Here is a 19,068-nt window from a genome sequence, read left to right on the forward strand (position 1 = left end):
TTTTTTTTTTTTTAACTCCTTACCAGTGTCTAATACTGTTCTAGGTGCTGTGGAAAATGGATACTTAGTTTTCCTACTTTATCCTCAATTCTTAAATCACATTGGATCCTCAAATTAAACACTTGTGTTTACATCTATTCTACACCCACTTTCCCTTCTCCTGGGCCTCACTTTCCCAGATAAGGTATGGCAAGGGGTGCCAATATCAACCATCAGGGCCATGGTTGATCCCAGTGACCTTACACAAGGCCTCAGGAGAAGTTCTGCCAGTCATAGACCAAGTCCCTTCCAGGATGCAATGCCAACTGGTAGAACAGGCAAGAAAGCAACATGGATATGTGACCACTGGAATTACTGGCACTGAATGCAACCAAGTCAGTGAGAAAGATAGAAGAAGACCCAGTGCAGTGGCTCATGCCTGTAGTCTCAGCACTTTGGGAGGCCGAGACAGGCGGATCACCTGAGGTTGGGAGTTTGAGACCAGCCTGACCAACATGGAGAAACCCCGTCTCTACTAAAAATACAAAATTAGTCGGGCATGGTGGCACATGCCTGTAATCTCAGCTTCTTGGGAGACTGAGGCAGGAGAATCTCTTGATCCTGGGAGGTAGAAGTTGCAGTGAGTTGAGATTGCACCATTGCACTCCAGCCTGGGCACCAACTGCGAAACTCCGTCTCAAAAAAAAAAAAAAAAAAAAAAGAATCTATGACACCTGGAAACTCAATCTAACGTTTTAAGCATAGATTCTTTCCCTCTTGGCTATATTGTTTGTCTGGGACTTAAGCCCCTATGGAACTTTTCAAAGTCCAAGGTGAGGCTAGCTGGACCACATGTTGCTGTACTATTTAATTCATTTGCATATGTTTGTTATCATTATCTTATCAAAGAGGGCACTGCCAAGGCCTCTGAATGTAGTTCATGCTCAGTTCAACCTCAGTTGAACCCTCTGCTTCATTCCATCAAACTCCAACTGAGTTCTTGGCTCACTCCACTCTTGTTATCTAGTGAAGTATAGACATTCTCCAGCTCCCTCCTCCTCCAGCTAATCTGATTCTGTATTTGGTAACTAGCATTCCTATGAGTTCTCTGACTTCAAACATTCCATTTCTATTGATAAGCCTTGAATTTTCCTTGTTCTTATCCACTACAATTATCTTCAAGTCAATACTGTAGAGTTCCTCTAGATAGCTCTGGTTTAACAGAGGAAAAATGTGGTTCTCCACTGTTATTCTTTCAATTTGCTCCATTCCTAGGGTCAGAAAACACTCGGATTCTTCAATCTCCAATGTTCCCTCTATGGTGAGCCAGACTGATAATCTTTCTATTTCTTTGTACCTTAAGAGGCAACAGTATCCATATTCATCTCACAGTCTTATGAGATTTCTACTCCATCACCTATTGCTCATAGGCATTTAAGAGGCATTTAAGGACTCACTGTCCTTATCTATAAAATAGGCACATTTTAATCTGAGGGTATGGCGAAGGTTAAATAAGATAATACAGGCAAAATCCTTAGAATAGTGACTGGAACAAAGTAAGTGCTCAATAGAGGGTTGGTTGTTATTGTTTTTATTACTATTCTCATTACAGAAGGACTACATTATTTCAGTTAATTAGATAAGCAAAATTATTTGATGCAGGCAAGTCAGTGATGATTAGGAAATTAGGATTCCACAGCTGGAATTTAAAACACTCACACATATTTCTTTCTGTTTTCTTGTCCACAAACTGAATCCATCCCCTAGGAGTAGAAAATGGATCATTCTTTCATAATCATTACTGGCCAACTTTATAGAGAGCTAAAAGTTGATTGTACTGATAAATGGTATGAAAGATTTTCCCTCATTTTTCTATGTCTAGTTTGTCATTAGGAACTGATGATGTGGAAGCAGAGGATCAAAAAATGTGGATGGAAAGGCTGTTCTGGAAAATCTGGGGGATGGCGTGAGCAAACACGCTAGAAATGATCACGCTGGGACCTTAAAGGCATCGATGGAGTTCTTCATCAGAGGATGACAGTAACTCCACACAGCAAGGCCTGATTCTCCAGCCTTCCACAGTTTCAAGGTTGCATAGGGATATAAAAGTCATCATGACATGAAAATATTCATGAATTGGCTGTTTTTTTAAAAAACAACTCCTTCAAACATCCCTGCTTACAATTATCATCTCTTTGTATTCATTAAATCAACATGTTTGGAACCTTGCTGGTTGTGGGAGGTTTTAAACCTTTCTTTGATGCAACACAAACACAATGCAAGTAGGTTGGAAGTGAAATTGCAAAGTTTGTGAGAGATACAGGATTCACGAGGTCAGAGAAAGAGATGCTGAATAAGTGAAACACACACCAGGCCACTAGAAAATTTGGAGCAGTAGATAACTTAAGAAAGATGTCAACAAAGATGGAGCTGTGACAGATACTTCTTAAGAGTATCATCTGACTAATGATAAAGACAGGTCTTTGGGTAAGTTGATAAAGTCCAAAGACTTTTTTTTTTCAAAAATGACTATCTTTGATTGTATACTGTAAATTCAAACACAAAATAAATGATGTAATGTAATATGAATGTATAATTTTGCTGAAAGAACTGACTGCCAATTCATTTTTAAAAACTAACCAATTTTATAGAACATAGGTATTAATAGACTTATTTTCATAATTTATTTAGTTTTTCAAGACAAATTTCAATTAGGTGATTTTTTTTTCTCACTATTTGCCATGAAACATGGTTCTAGTTTTTTGTGGCTTCACTTTTTAGTGTGTTTCCCCCCACCCTTTCCTGATTATTCAGATAATGAGGACCACGGGTATATATAATCATACTTTTCCTTATGGAGTATACTTAGAGACATTTCATGGAGAAATTACAAAATAAAATTTAGTTGCTAAGTGAATATAATCCAAAAAACCCCAAGTTCTCCTCTTCTACAAGTAGAGTTCCAGCTACTGAATTTCATGATGCTGAAGAGACAGTACTACTTTTTGAGCAACTACCCTGTGCTGGGTGGTTTTTACATGCCTAACATTTAAACCTTACAATTTTGCAAAGTTGGTACAATTGCACCCATTTTAGAGACAGAAAAATGGAGACATAGGTTAAGTAACATTCATTAATTAAAGAACAAAAACTGGTGAAGAAAAGATTATGATTCACTTTGAACTCTAAGCCTAAAATCATTCCATCTTAAGCTGATGAGGCTACGTGGGGCTGGATGTTGGAGGGTCAGAACCAGTGGTTTTCAGTTCAGTTACTAATACAACCCTATTCATCACCAGCGTCCACAAGAAAGAAACTGAAATGTAGTTTCTGGGGTAGGCTGAGGAGCCAGTCAGGAAGACAGAAGATCCCCAGTTCCAACATGACATCAGGCATTCTGTTCTGTTGGTGCCACTACAGACATCTGAAGCACTTGCAAGCATTCTTACATATTTGCTTGTTGTGGGATAATCTTTAGAGCAGAAAGGCTGGCCATGTTTTGAAACATTTAGGGCCACTTAGAGACAACAGGCCAAAAGCAATTCTGACATCAAAATGTTAACAAAATCCGAAAAAGAATGCTGGAAAAGTGGTTTCAGGTGCTCCCTGGAACAAGGTTTTTCTGCATGAAAGAGCCCTACCACAAGTGCTGGTAATAAACTCTGACTGCATAAAGAGGTTCTTAAGCAGGTTCTCTGGTATTGCATGTTTCATATACAGGAATCCTTGCAGCATGAGATTCTCTCTGGAGAAGCTAAAGGCAGCAACACATGTTAGAGAACAAGATCTTTATCTTTAAGCCTAGATTCATGGGCTGCCTATCATTCAGCTTTTGAAGACATATGATGCTTTACCTTTTCCAATAAAAATAAAATTAATACAACTTTCCAGTAATAGCTATTATATTTCTCTCATAATGTCTTATTAAATAAAACTGTTCACTAATTCATAAGCTTTCTGGAGTGAGGCATAGTGAATCTGAAAATTATATTTGCTTTATTCAAGCTTAAAAATCTTATGTTGTGGCCAGGTGCGGTGGCTCATGCCTGTAATCCTAGCACTTTGGGAAGCCGAGGTGGACAGATTGTCTGAGCTCAGGAGTTCGAGACCAGGCTGGGCAACATGGTGAAATGCTGTCTCTACTAAAAATACAAAAAATTTGGCAGACATGGTGGCACATTCCCATAGTCCCAGCTACTCAGGAGGCCGAGGCACAAGAATCATTTGAACCCAGGGGGCAGAGGTTGCAGTGAGCTGAGATTATACCACTGAACTCCAGCCTAAGCGACAGAGCAAGACTGTCTCTAAATAAATAAATAAATAAATAAAAATATGTTTTTACTCAGGACAATAAGACATTAGATATAAAACTTACTCAAAAATGTAAATACTTTGACATTATTTTCATTGTTTTAATCTAATACATTTCTAGAATCTACACTTCAGAACATGATTTAGTATATTATTCTGGGCTTAAGTGATTTATCTGTCTTAAAATAAAAATGACAAATTATTTTTGACAGCATTCTTATTTGAAGGTGATTTTCAAATCTACTTTATGAAATTTCTTATCTAGACAATTATATATGAAGAATTGTTCTTTGAAAACCTTACATAAAGTATATTTAAAGGCCCCAGATTATAATTTAAAACATTAGATTTAAGAAACCATTAAAAAGCTAAGAATCAAACTTATTTTTTAATCCATGTGATTTGTTTCAGGGAAGACACAAATTCTCAGCCCTGGATTACTTTACTTCTTATTACATATATTCAGAAGTTTCTCTGAGTTCAAAAGTTCATAGCAACAATTTATAAGGGTATTAGCTCTGAAGCAAGCGAGAGGGAAAGTGCTGCTTTTAATCAACACTCAGCTACAATCCTTACACAGCAGCAGACCTTGCCAATCGGTATGATATAGGGTGCTGCAAGTTCAGACACTGTCAAGACACTTTTAAAAACTGTGGTTTTTCACAAGGTAAATTCAGGAAAATAGCACAAATAACAACCCACAGTCACAAGCATGCCATATTTCTAACTTTGGTAACTGTAAGCGTTAGTGAGTGTTAGCAAAAATCTCGTGTATACACAGTGGACGCAGAGGGAGGAAAAGGGCTTATCATGCTAAAAAGAGACCAGGAAAAATGTGCCTTTCTCCCGGAAGTCAGATAAGAATTTTATTTGAAGGATGGAGTCCCCAGAGTGAAGCTCTAAGGACACAAGTTGAACAATGGCAAATTCAAGGGCATTAGAAGGCATCCCATTACAATGATTAAATATTCCAAGTCTCCCCTTACATATTAAGAAACAAATTTCTATTTCTTTGATCCTGAAAATTAAGTCTGTTCAGGGGTATGGAAGGTTTAAAGATGAATATTAAAGTGGTGAGGGCAATTCTTCCTGAAAAATATAAGGCTCTTGTTCATTTATTCACTCATTCATTCATTCATTCATTCATTCATTCCACTCTTATTTACTGAGCACCACAGATCAGACATAGCTTCTGGACATTCAGCAGTGAATGAGCCAAACAGGCTGTCTGCTCTCAGGGAACTCATATTTTAATACAGCATTGTCCAGCACAACTTTCTGACTTATGGAAATGGTATCTGTGCTGTCAATGTAGTAGCAACTAGCCACGTGTGGCTATTGAGCATTTGAAATTTGACTAGTACAATCGAGGAACTGAATTTTAGTCTTTATTTCGTCATTCTAATTTAATTAGTCACATGTGGCTAGTGGCTATCCTACTGAACAGCACAGTTCCAATGGATTAATCAGACCATAAACAAGTAAATAAGTACAAAAAATCCTTTCAGGCTGAGATAGGTACAATAAAGAAAGAAAGAAAGAAAAAAAAGGCTTGTCAGGAGGAATGGGAGAAGGTTGGGTCCTTCTAAATACGGTGGGTCAGGAAAGGCCTTTTTAAAAAGGTAACATTGGCCGGGCTTGGTGGCTCATGCCCGTGATCCCAGCACTTTGGGAGGCTGAGGCAGGTGGATCACGAAGTCAAGAGATCAAGACCATCCTGGCCAACATGGTGAAACCCTGTCTCTACTAAAAATACAAAAATTAGCTGGGCATGGTGGTGTGTGCCGGTAGTCCCAGCTACTCGGGAGGCTGAGGCAGGAGAATCACTTGAACCCAGGAGATGGAGGTTGCAGTAAACCAAGACTGTGCTACTGCACTCCAGTCTGGGCAAAAGAGCAAGACTCCATCTCAAAATAAATAAACGAATAAAAATAAAGAGGTAACATTAGGGCAGACATGCAATTGACAAAAGAAATCAAGTCATGCAAAAATGTGGGGGAAGAAGATGACAGGTAGAGGACACTGCAAGGGCAAAAGCATTAAGGTGGGAGTGAGCTTAGCAGAGAAACACGGCAGGAAGGCCAGCAGACAGGAGACCACGAGAGTATCAGGAGGCAGTCAGAGAGACAGGCAGATACACAAATATGCAGGGCTTTATGGCCCATGGAAAGGAGTTTGGAATTTACTGTGATGCACAGAGAAGCCAGTGAATGTTTTCAAGTAGAAGAGTATTGAGCTAACTTCAATTTAATAAGGTCAGACAGGAGCTAGGTAGAGATCAAACTGGAAGAGTGGAAACAGCAGCCAGTTAGGAGGGTGGTGCATCGGTCCAGGCCTGGTACTTCAGTGGCTTGTTTAGAGTAATATCAGTGGGCAGACTCAGGATGAGGGTAGCCAACAGGTTTGGTGACAGATGACATGTAGTAAGCATATATGTGTATGTAAGGAAGGAAAGGGAGGCATTGAGGACAAGCCCAAGGTTAGTTGTAGAGCTTATTACAACAACAATGCCAGCAGGCACTGGAGAGGGACTGACCCTGGAACCAAGAGAAAGAAGGTGCTCAAATTCCCAGAGGCAGTCAAACCAGGAAAGCTCTTATAAATATGTTAGGAAGCATGGAGGTACATGTGTGTACATGTGTGAATGTATATAAATAAAATTTTAAGTAAAATGTGACCAATTAGTTCAGTCTCATCAAAAAAAATTTAGCTTTATATAAACTGAGTAATGATCCTTTAAAAAGGAAGCTAAATGGCCAGGTGTGGTGGCTCATGCCTACATCCCAATACTTTGGGAGGCCAGGGCAGAAGGACTGCTTGAGCCTGGGAGTTCAAGACCAGCCTCAGCAATGTAGGGAGGCCTTGTCGCTACAAAAATTATCCAGGTATGGGGGCATGCACCTGTGGTCCCAGCTACTTGGGAGGCTGAGGTGGGAGGACTGCTTGAGCCCAGGAGGTTGAGGCTGCAATGAGCTGTGATCATTTATGCCACTGTACTCCAGCCTGGGTGACGGAGTGAGATCCTGTCTCAAAAAAAAAAAAAAAAAAAAAAAAAAGGCTAACTCTTGCAATATTATATTATTGTCAACCTCACCTCAGTTCTACATATATTTAAACATGCATAAATGATACCTTCAGAAAAAGTTATTCTGAACCATAATCAAATGGTATCTAATAGGAGAGCTGGGGCATAGACCACCTAATTCCCTCACTATAAGTGTTGATTTGAAGTGTTTAACCTCAGAGTTGACAACATATTTCTTGACATGTCTGTTGGTGTGTGACGTGCAGAAAAGCCCAACAGGGGCTTCACAGACACAGTGCTGTCACTGCATGTATGCATTTAATTTAAATTCAACTATAATGAGATAAGGAGGAAAAAGGAAATCAACTGGCATAGTGTGGGAAATTCTACTCCATTCCCCTCTGTGAGTCTAGGCCTGACAAAGAACATGCGAGGGGAGATTCCATGGTATCAGGATCTTACCATGTGAGGTACTTTTCTGGTGTTAAAGAAACATACTTTTTCCTACAATATGGCCTTACCTCATCTGATGTTCAAAGACAACAAGAAGAAACACTGGCAGTGTTGAGTTTATGGGGAGGTGGATTTTATGGGCAATTTTATAGGTTTTTAAGGTCCTTTTGACTAGACACAATTTTTGCCTCATATCCCGAGTTTATAACCTAATTGTCTTTAAGATGGGGGTTCACTATGTACCATTATTGGCATAGAGTTGCTTCAACTTTACTGAGAAGGGAAATCATGATCTTATATTACTATATTTTAGTTTGAAAGAACTTGAAAACAACACTCTCTCATTACATACTTTGGGAAAGTCATTCTATATATGAAGGATATTAAAACAAACAAAAGAGAATATGCAAATTTCAAGGGATCTTAACTATTAAATTTATATCCTCTGAAACATTGTTTTATGCTTAAGTTGGATTTGTTATGTGTTTGTTTATATGACCTGTGGACATGCAATAGGAAAGTCTTTGCATGAAATTTGCTTACCTCTCTAGAAATGTTTACAGTATGAGGCTAAATTCTTGAACAAAGAACACATGCACCCTCTCACACACAGTTTTTTCTACTAAAGATTATATGATCTCAAAACCTAAACATTCTTTTGGAACATAAAACTAGACTTTATATCCTGGCACTTGCAGATTTGGGAGTAATGCCTAGAAAAACAAACATATTTTCTTTAATTAGTCCTAAAGGAAAAGAAATACAACTGGAAATTAATATTGTTGGTTTTAAAATGCAATACAAAATATGGTTCATATACTCTGAAGGAAATCTGAATTTGTACCATGCTTTAATCCGAATAAAAAGTATAAAAATGAATAAAAGTCCAGTTGATTGGCTTTAAAAGGGATGTTTCATTTACTGCTTTTGATTAGTTTGTGTTTTTTCTCATGTTTAAACTCCTACTAGGCTGATCATTGAAAATATCATATAACCCAAGTCACATAATATTAACATGATTACTTCACTATATATCTGCTCCAAGACAATCATTTCAGTCAGGGCAACTTTCCTTTAAATTGCCTTTGCTGAAAAGTTGCATAAACATCCCAGACCAGTTAATTCTTTCCATGGGCTCTAAGCCTCATTGACATGCAGATGAGAGCCTGATCAAATGACAAGCCTGGGAGCCCAGTGATGTGAATGAGTCTACTCGCACAGAAATGACGGGCACTCTAGCCTGCAAGCCCAGAGGAGCACTCACAAGAAATCTCTCTGCTGTCATCACAGCCTCTCTGGAAGACCAGTCTCTCATAAAGAATATTAGCCTACACTCAATTCTCAAAACATTTTTCCTTGACTACAATGAAACATGCAACAAGTAGAAGTAGGAAGACAAGTCCAGTCTGTGCCTTAACAAAACGAAGTATCTGGTATCCTGAACTAGGAAGATTAATGTGAATCAAGGAAGTGTAAACTCAAATGTCTACTGAGTCCAGACAGGTCACGTAAATGTGTCAGCTGGAAGACTTGAATTCTAAACTGTGAGGTTAGAGTCTAGCTGGGTCGGTCTGGTTTCCAACTACATTCTGGCATCTGCTCCATGTCTGAGACATGGCACATGTTCAGTATATATGTATTAAGTAAGTTAATAAATGTTATCAACAAGTAGCTGTATAATTTGGGGCAATTCACAGTCTCTGGAGGAGCTCTCCTTTCTTCAGCTCTAACGTGGTGATTTGGTTGAACCTGTGGTTTTCATACTGGCTCACTCCTACTCCATTCTCATCTTGGGCCCTTTCTGCAATCCCTGCCGTATTAGTCCATTTTCACGCTGCCAATAAAGACATACCCGAGACTGGGAAGAAAAAGAGGTTTAACGGACATACAGTTCCATGTGGCTAGGGAGGCCTCACAATCATGGCAGAAGGCAAGGAGGAGCAAGTCACATCTTACATGGATGGCGGGAAGCACAGAGAGAGAGCTTGTGCAGGGGAAGTCCTCTTTTTAAAACCATCAGATCTTGTGAGACTTATTCACTATCATGAGAATAGCACAAGAAAGTCCTGCCCCCATGATTCAATTACCTCCCACTGGATACCCCCCCCATGACACGTGGGAATTGTGGGAGCTCCAATTCAAGATGAGATTTGGGTGGGGACACAGCCAAATCGTATCACCTGCTTTAACTACAGCAGTTGCCTTTTTTTTTTCTAATTATGTCATAACCTTTATTATGAAGCCTTTTCTGAAAAATATATAAATCATAATTGTATAACTTAATGGATTTTTCACAAATTAAAGCCATCTACCTTCTGCCCCATTTCAGTCACTGTCCTCCTACCCAACGTAGGTAATCACTATGCTGCATCCCAACACAATAGATTGGTTTGCCTTGTGAGTTTTATAGAAATGGAATTACGTGGTATGTACACTTGTGCTGCCCACCTCCTTTTTTTGCTCAACATAATATCTGGAAGACTCATCTACACTGTTGTAATTGTTAATTCCTTCTGGCTCTAAAATTCTGCTAATGCCAAGCACTAACTCAACCAATAAGAAAAAGTACTTTTGAAAGTACCCAAGGCAATGTAATTGGTCAAGTACTAGACAGAACCACAAGCAGGTAGAGCCTAGGCAATGTCATCTTTGTATATATGTGTATCAAAGGATTTCCCAGGTAGATGGGTTCTGTATCCACTGGCAATGAATAACTGAAAGCTGGTGATGATTCCAGAACTGTTCTAGGTAAAGTTCATAAGAGTCCATGCTTCTTCTCTTTTTTATTCAAGTTTTTTGTAGAGATGAAGGTCTCACTATGCTGCCTAGGTTGGTCTCGAATTCCTATCCTCATCAAATCCTTCTGCCTCAGCTTCCCAAATTGCTGGGATCACAGGTGTGACCCACCCCACCTGGCCATCCATGGTTTAAATGAATTGTTTTGTTAGAGCAATGTTATATTGACTATGGACAACCAAAAATTTACCTGTAAAACAAGATGATTTCAAGTAGCCCATAACTCATTTGCATGGAGATAACAAAAAAATAGGTATTTGTTGAATGAATGGACTAATACAAGGAACACAAAGTTGTCTGCTGATATCGTATCATTTGCCTGCAATTGATGAGACTTTTTCTTGGCTTGTAACAGAGGATTAAGAAGGCTGATTATTTTCAAAAGGTTCATACTAAGCAAGATAAATCTAAAATTTTAAAGAGTTTCAAAATAAACAACCAAACAAAAATCTTCTAAGAACTCTTTTTGTAGTAGGGAACTATTTTCCCATCCCTATATAAAAGTATAAAAAAAATTTCTGGTAAAGATTTATGATACAACAGAACAATGCAAATTAACATTACTGGAATCCCATATTTGCAATGCGTCCTTCAGTAAAAGAAGTAGAAAACTCAGTAAATCAGATAAGATAACTTAGCCAAAGGAGTGAATTTTAACCCTATTAATGAGAGCCCAATAGAAACTCCAACAATATAAAAGAAGCTGTTAAACCTATGGACATTTCTAAAAAGAAGGCTTAATAAAAAACATTCTTTTAAAAATCACTGGAAACTTTGTAACAAATGACCTTTAAGACTTTCATGCAAGCAGTGGTGTCATCTTTTTTGATGACAATGTAGAACTGATAACACAAGAACTCATTTTTCTGTGACAGTCTGGGTGAAATCTGATAAGGGGAGCAGAAACAAAAAGATAAGTAACTTTCACTAAAAATACCTGATTTACCAATTTAATACATTTGCAATAACACAATTAACAAACACTGTGCATCCAAGATTTTGATAATTGCTCTTTGCTGATCGTTCATAAGCCTTGTTGCTTTAAACACAGTAATTAGATGAACCAGATGTGGCCTGCCTCCTAGAGGATATCAGTGGGTGAGATCAGAGCATCCTGCTTTTTTGGGAGACAAGAGGTCATTATCACTGACAAACCCCTCCTTCTGAGCAAAGTCATCATCTGGTCTCCTGACATACAGCTGAAATACTGTATACAAACTCATTTGGTTTGGGTTAGAGTTGGCCAAATTTGCTAAGCAGCCAGTCTTCCCCGATGAGGTCAGCACAAACATCTAAGTTACAGCTGGGCCCAAACACAGACAGAAGATGTTGCACGCTGCTAACCACTGTGCTTTGTTCAGGCTTGTCTGGGTCCTAATGACATTAAATGCGAAACCAAAAAAGCTGCTCAGTGACTATGCTATGTACACAACCACTACAGAAAGAATAACATGTCTTTAATTAGTTCTTTTTTTTTTTTTTTTTTTTTTTTTTTTGAGACAGAGTCTGGCTCTGCCGCCCAGGCTGGAGTGCAGTGGCCGGATCTCAGCTCACTGCAAGCTCCGCCTCCCGGGTTCACGCCATTCTCCTGCCTCAGCCTCCCGAGTAGTTGGGACCACAGGCGCCCGCCACCGCGCCCGGCTAGTTTTTTGTATTTTTTAGCAGAGACGGGGTTTCACCGTGTTGGCCAGGATGGTCTCGATCTCCTGACCTCGTGATCCGCCCGTCTCGGCCTCCCAAAGTGCTGGGATTACAGGCTTGAGCCACCGCGCCCGGCCAGTTCTTTTTTTTTTTTTAAATACAGAGTCTTACTTTGTTACTCTGTTGCCCAGACTGGAGTGCAATGGCATGATAGTGATCTCGGCTCACTGCAACCTCTGCCTCCTGGGTTCAAGCAATTCCATTGCCTCAGCCTCCCAAGTAGCTGGGATTACAGGCGCATGGTACTACGCCTGCCTAATTTTTGTATTTTTAGTAGAGATGGTGTTTTGCCATGTTGGCCAGGCTGGTCTCAAACTCCTGACCTCAAGTGATCCGCCTGCCTCAGCATCTGAAAGTGCTAGAATTACAGATGTGAGCGACTGCGCCTGGCCAATTCACATTTTAAATTTTCTTCTGCAATCAAATAAGCACATCTATTAATGAGGGAAAGAAGATGTAAAGTAAAAAGAGAAGATATCACAAAGCAGAATTTAGACAAGGTAGAAAAAGCATGAAAAAGGGTAACACTTTTATATTTGAGAGAACATAAACTAAATATGCTGAATCAATAGAAAAATGTTGGAGGCATAGCAGAGTAACATAAGATCTGGGTTATAGTAATTGATGTGCTAGACACATATTTAATATTTCTAACAATGATCTTTAGGATTAAGGAAAATCAAGAGCACTCAACACTATCAGCAAGAATGCACTGAATGTCTTAGCTCTTATATGGTCTTTGGTGTTCTGGCTTCCACTAAGCCTCCTTCTAAAGAAATCTTGTAGTATCACTCCTGTCTATTCTCACTTCATCATGAACACTCTGATCTCTCTGTACCTTTCTTTCATTCCATCTTCCCATTTGAGGCCCAGCTTTTGGTCAGGCTTGCTGCAAAGCAGCCTGCAGGCAGTTTTAAGACCTGTCTCATGATCCTACCACACACGTTCTGTGACCTCCAGGCTTTGTGACCATATAAGCACCAGAAAGAAAAGTAAGATGATTGTTGCACCAAAACACTTGGAAGTAAGATTGGTCAGTAATGAGTTGTGAGTCAGAGTCTGAGCTAAAAAACAGGAAAGCAATTTATAAGACTTTCCCAGTAATCAACACTGATTTAAAAAAAAAAACCCAAAAAACCTTACTCCTTGTAAACACTTTGTAAGGGTTTTGTGTACAAAAAGAATGCAAAAATCTGAACCACAATATCTTTTTAGTATATACTGAAATATACTATTATATACTGAAATAAAATAATAATAATACTAAAAAATTATGTCATCTTAATACTAAAATAGTCCATTACTGGAATCAAATTCTGGGAAACTGAATTAAGAAAGAACAAATTATCTTCTTATATTTGGATAATAATCACCTCTGATGTTTCTTTCCTCTGAACATAAAGATCAGCAACTTATTTACGTACTTACAAATCTTTTCAGCCGGGACGGACCCTTGAATTCAGCAATTACCATGCTTAACATATTCCAAATGTAGAAATGGGACAAGACCAAGAAAATGCAATTCTTGAAATAAATTTACATAAACTTTTATTACAGTTAAATGAAACTTTGAGATTCTTCCCACCATTATGTCCTTTTCCATTATTCCCTAACTTCAAAAGAACTTGCTAAGTGTCTATCTAACATGAACAAATCATAATAGGGAAGAATACAACACATCTGCTCTTTACAAAGGACATTCAGCTGATGGGGGAGCAAAGGGCTGTGGAAGTCCAGAGGTTGTCTTCAGACTTGCCAGAAGAGACTGTGATAGAGATGAGCAGGGCAGCCACGGGCAGAGAAGAGCCCTATCAAAACCATCATGGCCCAGTGAAGCACCACAGCATAGGAAATAAAGACTATATTTGTTTGGCAAGAGTAGGATGCACAATGGGATGAAGCAGCAGAGGGATCAGAAAGCATGAGGTGTTTTGACTGTGCTGAGGTTCTGTCTGCCAGACCCTCAACCTCTCAGAAACACAAACACTATGATGATTACTCCAAAGACAGGAAATAGCAGAAAAAGCAAATGGAAGAAATACCTAGTGTGGAGTATAGAAATTAGTTATCTTAAGAAATTTCTCTTTTTTCTTAATAAAGATCTAATTTTCTGTCATTTTTAAAGTTGATATATATAAGGGAAATCCTTGAAAGTTTCTGTGTATTAAAACAGTGTGGGTAGGAAGCAAACCATATCTATATTCATTTCTTTAGTTGGAAAGCTTGCTGGAAGTTTTAATACCCTTTAGAGGTATTATCAGTGGTAGTCATTAGAATCTCCTGGGAAGCTTTAAACAATAGTTCATATCAAGTTCTACCTCCAACCTCTCTGCAGCCCTGGGATTTTGATTTCATTTTTCTGGGGTGGGAACTAGGCATCTGTATTTAAAAACACTCCTCAGGTAATTTTAATGTGTAACCAGAGTTGAGGATCATTGTGCTCAAAAAGTATTCTGAAAAGAGGCAAATAAATAATTTGTGGTTTAAACAAAGGAATGAACTGAGGCATATTCTATTCATAATTAATTGTGATAGAAAATTCAGAGTGGTGGCTTTATTCCAGAGGCTTTCATTATCAGAGAATAATTGGTAACAGAAAAGGGTCAATCCACTTTTTCATAGAAATAGTGACAAAGATCACATTGGAATATTATCTTAAATGACTTTCATTAAAAATTATATCACAAGGAACAAAGTTTAAACTAAAATTTAAGCTATCAACTGGAATAAAGACCAAATCAAGTGTTGATTTTTCAGGACATTTTTTTTTTGTACAAAACTATACAACAGTGCAGCTTAAAGTAGACCTGTTATTGCAGAAATACTAAAAAATGTCATCAATTTTCCAGATATTTTCTCATCTTTTGATTCTGATATAGTTCTTGTGTGAAACATCTTATGTCCTCATCCATTTTTGTTCTCTAATTTTCAATTGCTCATTGATCCAACTCTGCTGGCTCCTCATTTGTCAATGGGTTTATATGTGAATCAGGCAATTTTTCAACATCAATTTCATTGCATTAAATAATTCTTATAATAAATTTCCTTTGTTATATGGTTGGTATGTACACTATATTTTCAGCATAGCATTTCTGTTGCATTAAATTGTTATAAGCATCTTATAATCAGCCCCAAACTGATGAACAGAAACATTAACTTGATAGGGTTTTAGAAGACTACTTTTATAACTAGTCATTTCATCAGTGAATATGTTCCTCTTCTGACAACTCCATTGTAACTGATCTGTGGGGACTCAGACGATGAGGGCAGGGACCTGTTACCACCCCACTATTCAAGAACATGAAGGTAATAAGCAACAGAAATTGCCTGCACCATAATTACACACAGTGAAAGCTATTTTACATGTCTTTTTCATTTAATGAGTTAAAATATCTTAATAAATAAGAAACAATAAACTTTATTTTTAGGTTTCCCATTCCTTTAACTAATATATAAAAAATACTTGGGAATTTTCAAGTTGTATCCCAATTGTTACGAAAATTGGAATGAAAGGCATATGTCCTTTGAAATCTGTAATAATGGATGGGGGAATCCCAATAATTTGAGGAAAACTGAAATATATTCAGTATTTATCAATATTTATATCTTTTTTTTTTTTTGAGATGGAGTCTCGCTCTGTCGCCCAGGCTGAGGTGCAGTGGCATGATCTCAGCTCACTGCAAGCTCCGCCTCCCAGGTTTACGCATTCTCCTGCTTCAGCACTGCTGAGACTACAGGTGCCTGCCACCTAGCCCAGCTAATTTTTTGTACTTTTTAGTAGAGACGGGGTTTCACCGTGTTAGCCAGGATGGTCTCGATCTCCTGACCTCGTGATCTGCCTGTCTCAGCCTCCCAAAGTGCTGGGATTACAGGCTTGAGCCACCACGCCCGGCCTATTCATATCATTTTTAAGGAAAACCATTACTGACTTAAGAAGTAACAACAAACTATACCTTGTCTTGCTCATAACATGTTTGGTAATGTTGGATATTCAAAGGCCAAGAAAAAAATGGGAAATAAAAAAGGAAACACTTTTAGTTTATTTTTTTTAAAAGAAAATTGTTATCAGAGGAAAAATCTGAATGAATGTTTCCCAAATTCAACTTTGCCTTCTTTTGCAGAACTTCACAGTTCTATGTTAGGTGAAAAAACAATATACTTCTTTTTATAATTTCTAAAAATCAGATATAAACAGAACTGTCTGAATAAGATGTCCATTATACCAAGGTGTCATGTCACATGCATCATTTTAGTTAAAAATGTAAAGAATTTCTAGAAATTGAAAACTTAATTAGAAGAGAGACAAAGTAAGAGCAATTTTTTTTTTTTTCAAATTGAGGGTATCTATTCACAGGTGGAAGTACCAATGACTTTCAAATCATCTGGAGAAACAGAACCATTGTTACATGACTATGCTTATGATTTTAGCATGCTGTACACATGTGCCCACATGAATACACATACATAAACACTCATACACTATTGTTATCTTTGTAGTCTGGCCTCAAGCACAGAAGCCTGTCAAGAGAAGGAAAAAAAAAAAAAAAAAGAAAAGAAAAAAAAAAAGTCACTCCCTAAAGCACTCCTACAGCCGGTCAAAAAAAGCAGAGCTGGTAAACAGATGTTCCTTGTGGTAAAGATGTTATAACCGTCACTTTATCCTAGCAAGCTTTAAAAAGTGTTTCTCACATAGACCTTCCAGAAAGCTGTAATATATTATAGATGATAAAGAATTCATAGTCTATCCTTTCAAACAATTTATGGGTAAAATAAAGTCAGGCAAATAACACTGGATTCTTGAAGGTTCTACTGAAGCACATGTTTTTTGTTCCAGTTACATTAAAACATTGAGTTATCTTTAATGATAAAAATTAGCTCACTCACATCTGGAAATCACTCCTAGATAGCTTGCCTCAGCTATGTTTTAATTATTTGGTAATATAATTAATGTGATTGGAAAAATCCCTACACAATCCATTGACAATTGCTTTCATTATATCTATAATTGTATCCATATAATTAGTCTTTCTTAGAACCTCACAGTTCAAATATCTTCAGAGTCAAAATTATTACTTTTATGTGGCTACCAAAAGGTTTGAAAACAGACTTTTTGGCTTAATACTACTATGGACTGGAAATGGCAAAAGACTTACAACTAGATCATTTCAACCCTACTTTCATTTACCCAAATTTCAATAAATCATTAGAAATGAATTCAAGAGTCCTATTATTCAACGACTAGAAAGAAGATATATACTAAGTGTCTACTGATTTAGCTGTCTAGCTTATCCCTAATTTTACAGGTCTAAAACTCTATTAGTCTACAAATCTATTCTTTGCAATAGACAGGATCTAACTGGATTTATTGGTAAAACTGTCTTCTACTTGAATAAAGAGAAAAGAGGAAGTTTTATTTAGACTTTGCAAAAAGCGTCAGCTATTTGAGACAAGCTCTACTCCCTGACTGCTAACATTGGAATCCTACTTTTAACCTCATTTAGTGATGTCAATGTACTTAGAAAATATAGAGCCACAAGAGCAAATCACAGGATAAAGGAAATACATTTTTGAGTTTTTAAAAAAAGTCCCTGAGAGAAGGAATTCTAAGGAATAATAAAAATGCTATTAGCTGAACCATGTAGGGTAAGCCATTCTTTTGGGTCTCCTTGAGCATAATTTATTTGAATTGCTAACACTTCCAGGAAGATCTGTGGCTATGGCCTGGCTGCACTGGACCATTTCAAGTAAGAAAATCATTAGAGGGCATGCTTTCCTGGAATGCAGGGCCAGGTCATATTTATCTTTGTATTCCTCCATATCACCTATTATATGTTTTGCACTTACTGGAAAGTTAATATGTCTATTAATCGAACAAAATGTTCTCCTACCAGATAGAATTTCCAAAAGTGGCAGCCCTCTCCTCTTTTCCCTCTTTCTTTGTTCCCTGTCACCGTCACTCAGCCCACCATCATTATAAAACTATACCAAAAAACCCTGACAGCTGGGCATGGTGGCTCACAACTGTAATCGCAACACTTTAGGAGTTTAAGTTAGGAGGGTTGCTTGAAGCCAGGTGTTCAAGACCAGCCTGCGCAACAAAGTGAGATCCTATCTCTTAAACAAAAAAAGCCAGGCATGGTGGCACACATCTGTAGTCCTAGGCACTTGGGAGGCTAAGGGGGAAGGATCACTTGAGCCCATGAGTTAAAGGTTGCAGTGAACCGTGACTGTGTTGTATTTACAACAACAACAACAACAAATCCCCTGACTCCAGGTGTTGAGCAATGTTAGAGTCCAGGGGGGATAAAATATGGCCACATTATACCATAAATGGAGGATGGGAATAATGCTGTAGAGAGATCATGGGAGTTGGGGTTTCAGCCAGGGGATCTATCACTAATGCACTGTGAAACTGGGGGAGGCAACTCCTCTCCAAACCACAGCCAACAAAGAACTGGGATAGAATATTCACTTTAGTTCTTCCATTTCTTTAATTATTCTGTAATAAACAGGTGCCCAATCCATAGCCCTAGGATTGCTCTAGCCTCTTTAGGACTTTTCATATACTCCAGGAAGTAGGTATGGGGAACGGAAAAACAAAAACAAATCTATTATTCTTACTATTTTGACTCCATGTTTAAAAGTAAGAAATAGGTTCTTTGAAAGAGCTAAGTAGGCATTATAATTAAGAAACATGAGGGCATTCCAATAAACCAAAAACAAAAAAATTGATACAACATTTTTTAAAAGATAAGTTGTCATAGCCCTTTTGTTGACAATACTAGCGAATCCTGGCATCTGCC

At 38.0% G+C, this 19,068-nt stretch overlaps 1 protein-coding gene and 1 pseudogene across 10 annotated transcripts in view; both read right to left on the reverse strand.

Annotated features, from left to right (window-relative positions):
* The window catches only part of LOC139363785 (uncharacterized), a 29,205-nt pseudogene extending 21,900 nt beyond the window's left edge, over nucleotides 1–7,305 (reverse strand).
* SNCAI (synuclein alpha interacting protein) overlaps nucleotides 1–19,068 on the reverse strand; it is a 147,014-nt gene that overhangs the window by 95,294 nt on the left and 32,652 nt on the right. The gene's annotated exons all lie outside the window — the stretch shown is intronic.

This window comes from Macaca nemestrina, chromosome 6 (assembly GCF_043159975.1).
Source record: "Macaca nemestrina isolate mMacNem1 chromosome 6, mMacNem.hap1, whole genome shotgun sequence".
NCBI classification, from domain to species: Eukaryota; Metazoa; Chordata; class Mammalia; order Primates; family Cercopithecidae; genus Macaca; species Macaca nemestrina.